Genomic DNA, 12,044 nt, shown 5'->3' with positions numbered 1-12,044 from the left:
GATATCCTTGCTTAGGTACACTCTTACAGCTTTCTATTAACAATTAACATTTGTGTAGCACTTTGAATTTTTTTCTTTTCGCCATGTGACAACCCGTGGATTTATTTGATTTATTCCCACAACTGTTAAGTATTTTTATTATCCCTTATTTTACAATAGGAAATTGAAGCTTGGACCAGCGTGGGGTGAACGTATAAAGGAACCCACCTTCAGGACGTCCGAATCTTGTACTCCTTTTTCCAATTCATTCCATTCTCGACTCTCTCACTGCTCCAGGTCCCAACCCTCCAGCACAGGCGAGGTCTCTCCCTTTGCAGATTCGAACTTTCCTCTCCGGGTCCGCAGCCCCTCCACAGACCCCAGATTCCAGGGCCACGTCCGTCTCCTCCGTACTGCTTCCGCAGTTATTTCTCCCTCACCAGATTTTCTTCCCAAGCCCTCTTCCCTAACCCCTTCACCCCAAACCCGAAACTCTATACTCAGGACACACTCAAGTCTCCGAGTCAGGGAACTCAACTGAAAAATAAAAGTCAAACCAAGGAGCGTCGCGGCGCCACTGAACGTCCCTGAGTCTGTCCAATCGCGCAGCAGCTTACACGGCCCTTTAGACTACGCACCAATGGGAAGGGCCTTCACACAGAGGCCAACCCCCCCCAATCTCGCCCCTCCTCGCGGCGTTCCTCGCCGTGCAGTGGTCGCTGGGAAATGTAGTTTTCCTTCTGCTTGCTCCTCCCCGCGTGGCGATGCAGCAGGGCTGCAACTCGCTCCTTCAGGTATGGGTAGTGTGATGCTTGGGGTCAGAAGGCACCACTTCTGGTCACCCCCACTTAAGATTGCTCAACTGCTTTGAGCTCAGGTGTCCATGGTGCATATATGTTGTAATTTATAAGCTTGTCAAGAAGATAAAGATTCAAAGAAAAGTTTCTTCTTCCATGACCTGGTGGTCTAGAGCCAGGATAGGATCTGAGGTTCAGTTTCTACGGTCAAGGGATTATATATTTAAATTCTACTGTTTGCTCCATAGCAGACACTGCTTCCTTTTCCGGAGAAATGTACGACAATGGGCTTTAATCATCAAAGCAAGTTCAAAATTCATTATGGTCTCATCTTTCCAGAAAGCAAGGTGTAAAGGTCGGGGAAGAGGCACTTTCGTCTCAGAATTGCAGCTACTGGCATGGAAAAGGCCCTGTATTAGTTTGAGTCCTAAGGATGTCTAAATGAACCGTGCATCTGCTACAGCCTCGCTTTCCTTTATTGCGCTTCACAGATAACTGTTTTTACAAATGGAAGGTTTGTGGCCATTGCATAGAACCAAAGCTGTCTGCGCCATTTTTCCTACAGCACAGGCTTACTATGTGTCTCTGTGCCACATTTGGGTAATTTTCACACTGTTTCAAACTTTTTCATAATTATTGTATATGTTATGCTGATCTGTTATCTTTTTATTACTATTGTAATTGTTTAGGAGCACCATGAACCATGCCCATATAAGATGGCAAACTTAATTCATAAATGTTGTGGATGTTTTGACTGCTCCACAGACCGGCAGTCTTCCTGCTTTTCTCCTTCTCTTCCTGTGTCCTTATTCCTGTGATACAACAATATTGAAATTAGACCAATTAGCACCTCTACAGTGGGCTTCAAGGGGAAGGAAGAGTCACACATCTCTTACTTTAAATAAAAAGCTGAAAATGATTAAGCTCAGTGAAGAAGACATGTTGAAAGCTGAGACAGGATAAAAGCCAGTCTTCTTGCACCAAACAGCTAAGTTGTGAATGCAAAGGAAAAGTTTTTGAAGGAAATTAAAAGTGCTACTCCATTATACACACAAATGATAAGAAAGTGAAACAGACACTGCTGATACAGAGAAAGTTTGAGTAATCTGGATAGAAGGACAAACCAGCCACATTCCCTCAAGTCAAAGCCTAATGTGGAGCCCTGACTCTTCAATAAAATGAAGGCTGAGACAGGTGAGGCAGCTGCAGAAAAGAAGGTGGAAGCTAGCGAGGTTTAAGGTAAGGAGCTATTTCCATAACTTAAAAGTGAAAGCTGAAGCAGCAAGTGCTGTTGTAGATGCTGCAGCACGTTATTCAGAAGACCTAACTAAGGTAATTGATTAAGGTGGCTACGCTGAACAACAGACTTTCAATGTATATGAAACAGCCTTTTATTGGAAGAAGATGCTAATACTTTCATAGCTAGAGAGAAGTCAACGCCTGGCTTCACAGCTTCTAAGAACAAACTGACTCTCATCTTAGGGGCTAATGCAGCTGGTGACTCTGAGTTGAAGCCAGTGCTCATTTACCTCCCTAAAATCCTAGAGCCCTTAAGAATTATGCTAAAGTCTGCCTGTGCTCTATAAATGGAACAACAAAACCTTGATGACAGCATATATGTTTGTGGCATGGTTAACTGAATAGTTTAAGTCCACTGTTTTATTTTAAGCCCTACTGCGAAGGAAAAAAATAATTTCTTTCAAAATACTACTCTCACTCACAATGCACCTGGTCACCCAAGAGCTCTGGTGGAGATGTGCAAACAGGTGAATGTTGCTTTCATGCTTGCAAACACCACAGACACTCTGCCGCTCATGGATCAAGGAGTCATTTTGACTTTCAGGTCTTATTAAGAAATATATTTCAGGCCAGACGTGGTGGCTCACGCCTATAATCCCAGCACCTTGAGAGGATGAGGCGGGTAGATCACCTGAGATCCGGAGTTTGAGACCAGCCTGACCAGCATGGAGAAACCCCTTCTCTACTAAAAATACAAAATTAGCTGGGTGTGGTGGTGCATACCTGTAATCCCAGGTACTTGGGGGGCTGAGGCAGGAGAATCACTTGAACCTGGGCGGTGGAGGTTGCAGTGAGCTGAGATCACACCATTGCACTCCAGCCTGGGCAACAAGAGTGAAACTCAGTCTCAAAAAAAATAAAAATTAGCCAGGCGTGGTGGCACATGCCTATAATCCCAGCTACTTGGGAGGCTGAGGCAGGAGAATTGCTTGAACCTGGAAAGCAGAGGTTGCAGTGAGCTGAGATGGCATCGTTGCACTCCAGCCTGGATGACAGAGTAAGACTCTCCAAGAAAAAAAGAAAAAAAAAAAAAGGTGATTTTTTTTTTAAGCACAATTCTGGATATGTCACATTCCTGCTTATAAACCTTTGATAATTCCCCACAAACTAGAGAATAAAGTTCAAATAGCAATATGGCATTCAAAGACTGCCATTTTAGGACCCAATTTGTCTCTATTAAAAGAAATTGCTGGTCATCTCCTGAACATAAGATGCACTTTCCAGCTTCAGTTCACCCTCTTCCTTTTATCTGTATTGGCCCTTTCAATGAATCTTCACTCAAAATTCCTAGAAGGGCCAACTCAAATACTATCACTTTTGTAAAATCTTGACTTATCTCCCTAATTGGAAATATAGTTGTCCCTTGCTCAGTATCTGCTGGGGATTGGTGGCAGGCAATTCCTGGTTACTAAAACACGTGGACACTAAAGTCACTTACATAAATTGTGTACTATTTGCATATGACCTGTGCATACCCTCCCGTATACTTTATTTATTTTATTTTATTTTTTATTTTTTTGAGACAGAGGTTTGCTCTTGTGGTCCAGGCTGGAGTGCAATGGTGCAATCTCGACTTACCGCAACCTCTGCCTCCCGGGTTCAAGCAATTCTCCTGCCTCAGCATCCTGAGTAGCTGGGATTACAGGTATGTGCCACCATGCCAGCTAATTTTGTATTTTTAGTAGAGACGGGACATCTATGGATTACTTATAGTACCTGATACAATGTAAATAATTGTTTTTCTTTTTACTTTCTTTTTTGAGAGGGAGTCTCACTGTGTAGCCCAGGCTGGAGTATAGTGGCACAGTTTCAGCTCACTGCAACCTCCACTTCTCAGGTTCAATTCTCCTGCCTCAACCTCCCCAGTAGCTGGGATTACAGGCGCCCGTCACCACACCTGGCTAATTTCTGTATTTTTAGTAGAGACGAGGTTTTACCATGTTGGCCAGGCTGGCCTCAAACTCCTGACCTTAGGTGATCCACTTGCCTCGACCTTCCAAAGTGCTGGAATTACAGGCATGAGCCACTGTGCCCGCCCTTGTTTTTCTTTTTTAAATTTAATTAATTATTTTATTTTATTTTCTTAAACTCTGAGTCTCCGCATTTTGCCCAGGCTGGTCTCAGACTCCTGAGCTCAAGTCATCCTCCCACCTTAGCCTCCTATGTAGCTAAATAGTTGTTATAGTGTATTGGTTTATTTTATTTTATTATTATTATTTTTTAAGATAGGGTTTCACCATATTGGTCAGGCTGGTCTCAAACTTCTGACCTCAGGTGATCCACCCACCTCAGCCTCCCAAAGTGCTGGGATTACAGGTGTAATCCAGATTTTTTTTAATTTCAAAATTTATTTAATTTTCGTTTCTTTTTCCTTTTTAAAAGACAAGGTCTTGCTATATTGCTCAGACTGGACTCGAACTCCTGGGCTCAGGCAGTCCTCCTGGCTCAACCTCCTGAGTAGCTGGGAATACAGATGCATGCCACTGTACTTGATTTACTGTATTGTTTTATTTTATTTTATTTATCTATTTATTTATTTATTTTGAGACAGAGTCTCACTCTGTCGCCCAGGCTGGAGTGCAATAGCAAGATCTCAGGTCACTGCAACCTCTGCCTCCTGGGTTAAAGCAATTCTCTTGCCTTAGCCTCACAAGTAGCTGGGACTATAGGCGTGCATCAACATGCCCAGCTAATTTTTGTATTTTTAGTAGAGATGGGGCTTTGCCATGTTGGCCAGTCTGATGTCAAACTTGTGACCTCAAGTGATCCACCCACCTCAGCCTCCCAAAGTTCTGGAATTTCAGGTGTAAGCCTGTTCTGTTTTTTAATCTATGTTATTTTTATTGTTTATTGGTATATTTATTGTTTTTTCCCCAAATATTTTCTGTAGTTGGTTGGGTCCATAGACACTGCCTCTCTAAATGAGGAACTCACAGATATGGAAGGTTAGCTGTAATCCCTCCTGACTGGATATTCATTTAGCAATTTGTCCTTTTATTTTCATAAAGTAGCCTCTATTCAGATGTTCCCAATCTGGCTGGGTGCAGTGGCTCATACCTGTAATTCGGCCACTTTGGGAGGCCAAGGCAGTAGGATCGCTGGAGCTCAGAAGTTTGAAACTAACCTGGGCAATACAGCCTGTCTCTATAGAAAATAGAAAAAATTTTTAAAAATTACCCAGGCCTGTAGTCCCAGCTACTCAGGAAGCTGAGGCAGGAAGATCGCTTGAACCCAGAAGTTCGAGGTTACAGTGAGCCAAGATGGTGCCACTGCACTCCAACCTAGGTGACAGAATAAAACCCTGTCTCAGAAAACAAAAAACAAAACAAATGTCACCAATCTGTGAGCCCCTTGATGATCACACAATCCCCCTCACTTTCTCTACTTTAAAAAAGATCTCATCATCACATAAAATAGTATATATTTATTAGTTTGTACTTATTCCTTTGTTATCCATTTCCACTAGAGTGTGAGCTCTATGAGAGCAGACACTGTCTTTTTTTGTTGTTCACTGTCATAGATCCAGCATCTGGAAGAGTGCCTGGCACATAGAGACGTGCAATAAATGTTGAATGCACATATACTGCTCCTCCCTACAGGTGTGCTGCTTCCCCCTGTTAGCTTGCTATTCTTCCATTTGGTATCTAAATTAATGCATCATCATTCATTATAATGCCAAAGAGTCATTCTCTAATTCATCACTCTCTTGAAATCACACAACATCAAATTGATAATTTTTTTTAAAAATCACACTGGTGGCAAAGGATCAAATGAGAACAATGCTCGAAGGTCACTGGAAGGCCACAGCAGAAATTCATGAGGGAAAGGGCCTAACCAAGAGCAGCATTGACCATGGTAATACTAAGATGGTATTTGCCATTTTCATTGTTGATATTTGCATGGATGGTACAAAAGCAACAGTGGGTAAAATGCTGGTCCCTTAGCATGAGTCATGGCAGTGACACCAAACCATCCTTGTAGTCATTGCCTTCATTACATATGCTCATGGGGAAAAGCCAGTTTCATTTAAGAATGCCCTTGAGAAAGGAGTGAAAATTATTAATTTTAATAAATCTCAACCTTTAAAAATGTCTGTTGTCTGTATGATGAAGTAAGAAGTACACATAGAACACTCAGTTGCATACAGAGGGTTTTTCCTCAAGGAAGTAATACCAGCTCAACTAGCCACTTTTTTCATAGAACACCAGAAGGACTAACAGACAAACTATAGTTGTTCAGATTTAGCTATGGCAGGTCTTTTCTTGAAAATGAACAAGGTGAGCCAGGCACGGTGGCTCATGCCTGTAATCCCAGCACTTTGGGAGGCTGGGGCGGGTGGATCACCTGAGGTTAGGAGTTTGAGACCAGCCTGACCAATATGGTGAAACCCATGTTTAAAAAAAAAAAAAAAAGAAAAGAAAATGAACAAGGAGAGCCAATTTCTTCCACAAAAACAACGAATGGTATTTGTCGGCAATAATAAAATTTGGGCTTTCAAGTGAAAATTATAATTTTGGAAAGCTTGTTTCTGTCATTATGAGTTTGACAACTTCCCAACTGCCTGATAAGATTGATGGTGATATTTTTGTAAATTTTTTGATATTGTATAATAATATGTTTTGACATTTGGGAGAGCTGTATAACTCAGTGAACTAGTATTTTCTAAATGATGAATGCATGATGTTGCAAAAGCATGACTGGGTAAAAACAGTGCATGAAAGGACAAGACTGGCTGTGCATGGTGGCTCACGCCTCTAATCCCAGCACCTTGGGAGGCCGAGGCAAGTGGATCACCTGAAGTCAGGAGTTTGAGCCCAGCCTGACCAAAATGGTGAAACCCCGTCTCTACTAAAAATAAGCCAGTCATGGTGGCACCTGTAATCCCAGGCAGGAGAATTGCTTGAATCCAGGAGGCAGAGGTTGCAGTGAGTCAAGATCACACCACTGCACTCCAGCCTGGGCGACAGGGTAAGACTCTGTCAAAAAAAAAAAAGGACAAGATTGACTACCACTTTAATGTAACAGAGTACAAACAGTTAAATGATAAAGTTTTAGATTCCAAAGTGTTAGCCTTAAAGAAATTACAGTTATCTGAGAAGGCTTTTAAAATGCTTCTCCCCACTCTGCACGGTGGCTCATGCCTGTAATTGCAGCACTTTAGCAGGCCAAGGGGAGGATCGCTGAGCCCAGGAGTTTGATATCAGTCTGGGCAACATAGCAAGACCCCATGTATTAAAAAAAAAGTTTTTCTTTTAATTAGCTGGTCATAATGATGCACATCTGTGGTCCTAGCTACTTGGGAGGCTGAGGCAGGAGGATTGCCTGAGCCCAAGAGTCTATAGTAAGCTGGGATTGTGCTGCTGTGCTCTAGCTGGGCAACAGAGTGAGACCTTGTGTCTAAAAAAATAATAAATAAATAAATAAATACACACATAAAGTAAATAAATAAAATGCATATTTGTGTGGTGCTGGCTTTATTTCATATATTCCAACCAAAACAACATATTGCAACAGGTTGAATGCAGAAACATGAGAATCCAGCTTGGTGCTGCTAAACCAAATATTAAAAAAATATACAAAAAATGTAAACCAATGGCACTCTTTTCACTAAATTTTTTTTGTTTTTGAAAATATAGTTATTATTTTAAAAATACATTTAAATATAAAAGTTGATGACCTTTATATTTAAGTGAATAAAATAGTTTAAACATCTTAGGTCTAATTTCTAATATAGTAAACATCAATATGTGTTATACATGTAAACAAGAACTTTGGGGGTTCTCAATTTATTTTTTTTGAGACAGAGTCTTACTCTGTTGCCCAGGCTAGAGTACAGTGGCGCGATCTTGGCTCACTACAACTTCCGCCTCCCAGGTTCAAGTGATCCTCCTGCCCCAGTCTCCTGAGTACCTGGGATTACAGGTGCCCGCCACTACACCTGGCTAACTTTTGCATTTTTAGTAGGAGGGGGTTTTGCCATGTTGGCCAGGCTTGTCTTGAACTCCTGACCTCAAGTGATCTGCCTGCCTCAGCCTCCCAAAGTGCTGGGATTACAGTTATGAGCCACTGTGCTCAGCTTCAATAATTTTTAAGAGTGCAAAAGGGTCCTGAGACCAAAACAGTTTGAGAAACACTGGTGGGAATTATTCTTGAAGTAAAATGGCATGCATTTCTTTAAAAATTCAGTAATTTTGACTTTTCCCTCTCTAAAACTAACCCTCCCTTAATCTGATTTTGTGAGGTTTTATTACATTTTTAAAAAATTCAGGGACCACACTCTAGCCAAATGATGATCAGATCTAGGTATTCATTTTAGTCTATTATAACACGCAGGATAATATATTTCAGATCAATACTTAATATGCTAATATTATTTAATTTTTCTGAAAAGTTACTTTCAAGGATGGTTTAAATAATGCAAGCAATACTTTTAAACTACAGTTATACTCCACTGTTCTTCCCAGAAACCCAAATACTTTTGACAGTCAGTTTAACATCATGTGCGCAAAATGTCCTCAGAGAAGCTGATAAAACACAATTTGGATTTTTACAACAGTGATTTTCAAAGGGGTAGGCATGAGAGGTGGGAATGGGTTTCACCTGCCCTCCCTGAGGGGAGCATCAGAATGTGGGGTGGACCTAACTAGAGAAGTTTCTTCTGTCCGCACCAGATATATTAATATTTACTGCCCTTCCATTCACTGTCTTCTCTTACAGACTTCCTGCTCTTGTAAGCAACCACTACAGATTTCTCAGAAGTACTGTGGCAAATAAAAATGATTGAGAATCATTACTCTACAATTTTCTATTCCACTAGAGAGACAGTTTAAAATAAAATAATAATAATAATTTTCCTGAAGAAAATAACAGGAAATAGGCTGGGCACAGTGGCTCATGCCTGTAATCCCAGCATTTTGGGAGGTGAGGTTGGGCAGATTATGAGGTCAGGAGATCGAGACCATCCTAGCCAACATGATGAAACCCTGTCTCTGCTAAAAATATGAAAAATTAGCTGGGCGTGGTGGTGGGTGCCTGTAATCCCAGCTACTCGGGAGGCTGAGGCAGGAGAATTGCTTGAACCTGGGAGTGGGAGGTTGCAGTGAGCTAAGATGGGGCCACGGCAGTCTGGCCTGGCGACAGAGTGAGACTGTGTCTCAAAAAAATAAAGAAAGAAAGAAAAAAGAAAATAACAGGAAATAAATAGAACCAATCAAAACTTTGAAGGATTTGTGCTTATACTGAGATTCTATCAGATTCTCCCTCTCTATTAATTTGAAAGCAAAACCATTACATTTTAATTGAATGTTTAAAAAAATGAATTATTTCAGTGACTTGTTTTATTTGGAATTCCATTATTTCTTTTTCTGAATAATATAGTTTTCCAGATTTAAGTAGTAAAAGTCAAAGACTTTGTTGTAAATCCTTTTTTTTTTTTCCCCAAGACAGAGTTTCCCTCTTGTTGCCCAGGCTGGAGTGCAATGGTGTGATCTCGGCTCTCTGTAACCTCTGCCCCCTGGGTTCCAGCAATTCTCCAGCTCCAGCCTCCCAAGTAGCTGGGATTACAGGTGCTCACCACTATGCCCGGCCAATTTTTGTATTTTTAGTAGAGACAGGATTTCTCCATGTTGGTCAGATTGGTCTCGAACTCTTGACCTCAGGTAATCCACCTGCCTTGGCCTTCCAAAGTGCTGGGATTATAGGCGTTAGCCACCATGCCTGACTGTAAATCATTATAATAATTGTATGCAATTATTATGAATCACAGCTTCCTGTGTCCACACCCCTTTGTAATGTGACATTGTCACTCTGTGCATCAGAAATCGGAGTTTATTTTACCACCTCTTGTATCTGGGATGATCTTATGACTTGCTTTGATCAACTGAATATGATGTAGTGATCTTGTACATTTTAGAGTCTAGGCTTTAGGTCTTTGCTCCCACTCTCATCTTGGAATGCTAAGACCACCATGCTATGGAAAAGCTCAACCTACCACAACAAGATGAGAAGCCACGTGGAGAACTAAGGCTTCCCAGGCAATAGCCAGCACCAACTGCCAGACATGTGAGTGAGGCCATCTTGAACCCTCCAACCCTAGATGTATTCAGGGTTCTCCAGAGAAACAGAACCAATGGGATGTGTGCGTGTGCGTGCACGTGTGTGTGTGTGTGTGTGTGTGTGTGTGTGTGTGTGTGTTTATAAAGAGATTTATTTTAAGGACTTGGCTGACTTGATTACAGAGCTTTCAAGTCCAAAATCTGCAGGGTGGGTTGGCAGGCTGGAGACCAGGGAAAAGCTGATGCTGCAGTTCAAGTCTGAGAGCCATCTACTGGCAAAATTCTTCCTTGGTCACGAAAGGCCTTCAGGTGATTGGATAAGGCCTATTCACATTATGGAGGTCAATCTGAGTTATTCAAAGTCCACTGATTTGTTAATCTCATTGCAACAAACCCTAACAGAAACAGCAGAATGTTTGACCGTGTATCTGGGCACCATGGCCCAGTCAAATTGACACATAAAATTAATCATCATACCAGTCAAGCTGTCAGATGATTATAATTGAATGGGTAACCCCAGGTGAGACCATGAAAAACACCAGATTGCTAACCCACAGAATTGCCGTAAGTTGTTTTTATTTTTGCCACTAAGTTTTGAGGTGATATGTTACATAACAAAGGGTAACTGAAACAGAACTACCTCTGAAAGTGTCTGCGGTTTTAGGGTGGGGGTTATGAGTAAGTGGGCATTAACTTTTGTGGATGCTGTAATCAAGTGGAGGGATATTGTGTATATCACATGCAAGTACAGTGTCAAACAAAATGTTATATACATAAGTGTAGGATGAGGCAGGGACACACACAAGGCGAATTGGTTTGTGAATCCATTTATTTATTTACTCATTCATTTAGCATATATTTATTGCACACCTCCTGTACACCAAGCACTATTCTAGAAGCTGGGAAAACAAGACAGACACTGTCCCTGCCTTTGTGTAACTTACAGTTTGAGGGGAAAAGGCAATTAAATAAGCAATTTCAAAGAGTTTGACAAGGAAGTACAAGTTGCTGCTGACTACACTAATTTTCGGGTTTAGGACAGTCTATCTAGAAGTGATATTTAATCCTTCATATTGATTTAAATGAAGGATGAGTAGACATTTAGTCAGGAAGGGGACATATGAAACCGCACGATGGGTTTGGGTCCGGAGAGTACTAAAATGTTCCGGACAGAGGAAATATATGTGAAGGCTCAGAGGTGAGAAAAATCATGGTGTACTAAACTCACTACAAAAACTTCTGTAGGTTATGTGGGGAGGCAGGAGAGATGAAGCTGGGGAGTGAGGCAGCAAATCAGCAATTTAAAAAGTTTGGAGTGTTTAGTTTGGAGCTGAAAAGTGACAAGATAAATTCTAGATTTTAGACAAAAGCAATCCAACTTGTGAATGGAGAAGGATTTGAGAGGAGAAAAGAAATGAGCTGCTGTCAGTTCAGTGTATTTAAATGAGGATACTGGTAACAAGGATGGAGAGACACACGATTATACTTGGGAAGTGAGAGTAGAAAGAATTAGGATTATTTCTTGATTTTCTTTTTGCTCAAACAACTGAGTAGATGAAGTCATTAGTAGAAACCAGGAACACTGAAGAAATAGTGAACAATTTCTTTGAGTTATCAAAGTGACACGTCCTGTAAGTAGCTAGATGTACTGGCTTGTAACTCAGGAGAGCTGCCGCGTCCTGTGTAATAGGAAAAGCTACTCCTGGATGATGTCTAAAGCCAGATGGCAGAATTTAGGGGATGGGTTAGACCTGCACTTGTTTTCATGGAGAAGAGGCGGGTATAAAGTGGCAGGGTGAGATTACTGTAAAATATCTGCATTCAAAGGGCTAAGAAAAAGAGAAAATGCTGGAAAGTCTACTTGTTATAAACGCAGCCGGGCACGTTAAAACAAATCACGAAGCACAGGCGGCCA

At 41.3% G+C, this 12,044-nt stretch overlaps 1 protein-coding gene and 1 long non-coding RNA gene across 3 annotated transcripts in view; both read right to left on the bottom strand.

Moving 5' to 3' along the window:
• The window catches only part of LOC128931310 (coiled-coil domain-containing protein 77-like), a 39,721-nt gene extending 39,203 nt beyond the window's left edge, over nucleotides 1-518 (bottom strand). The window contains exon 1 of the mRNA XM_078355232.1: nucleotides 208-518. The gene's annotated coding sequence lies outside the window, so the exon portion shown is untranslated. The remainder of the gene's footprint in view (nucleotides 1-207) is intronic.
• LOC128931288 (uncharacterized) overlaps nucleotides 1-12,044 on the bottom strand; it is a 685,153-nt gene that overhangs the window by 495,421 nt on the left and 177,688 nt on the right. The window lies entirely within an intron of this gene.

This window comes from Callithrix jacchus, chromosome 18 (genome assembly GCF_049354715.1).
Source record: "Callithrix jacchus isolate 240 chromosome 18, calJac240_pri, whole genome shotgun sequence".
Classification (NCBI taxonomy): Eukaryota; Metazoa; Chordata; class Mammalia; order Primates; family Cebidae; genus Callithrix; species Callithrix jacchus.
This window is presented reverse-complemented; position numbering and strand designations above follow the sequence as displayed.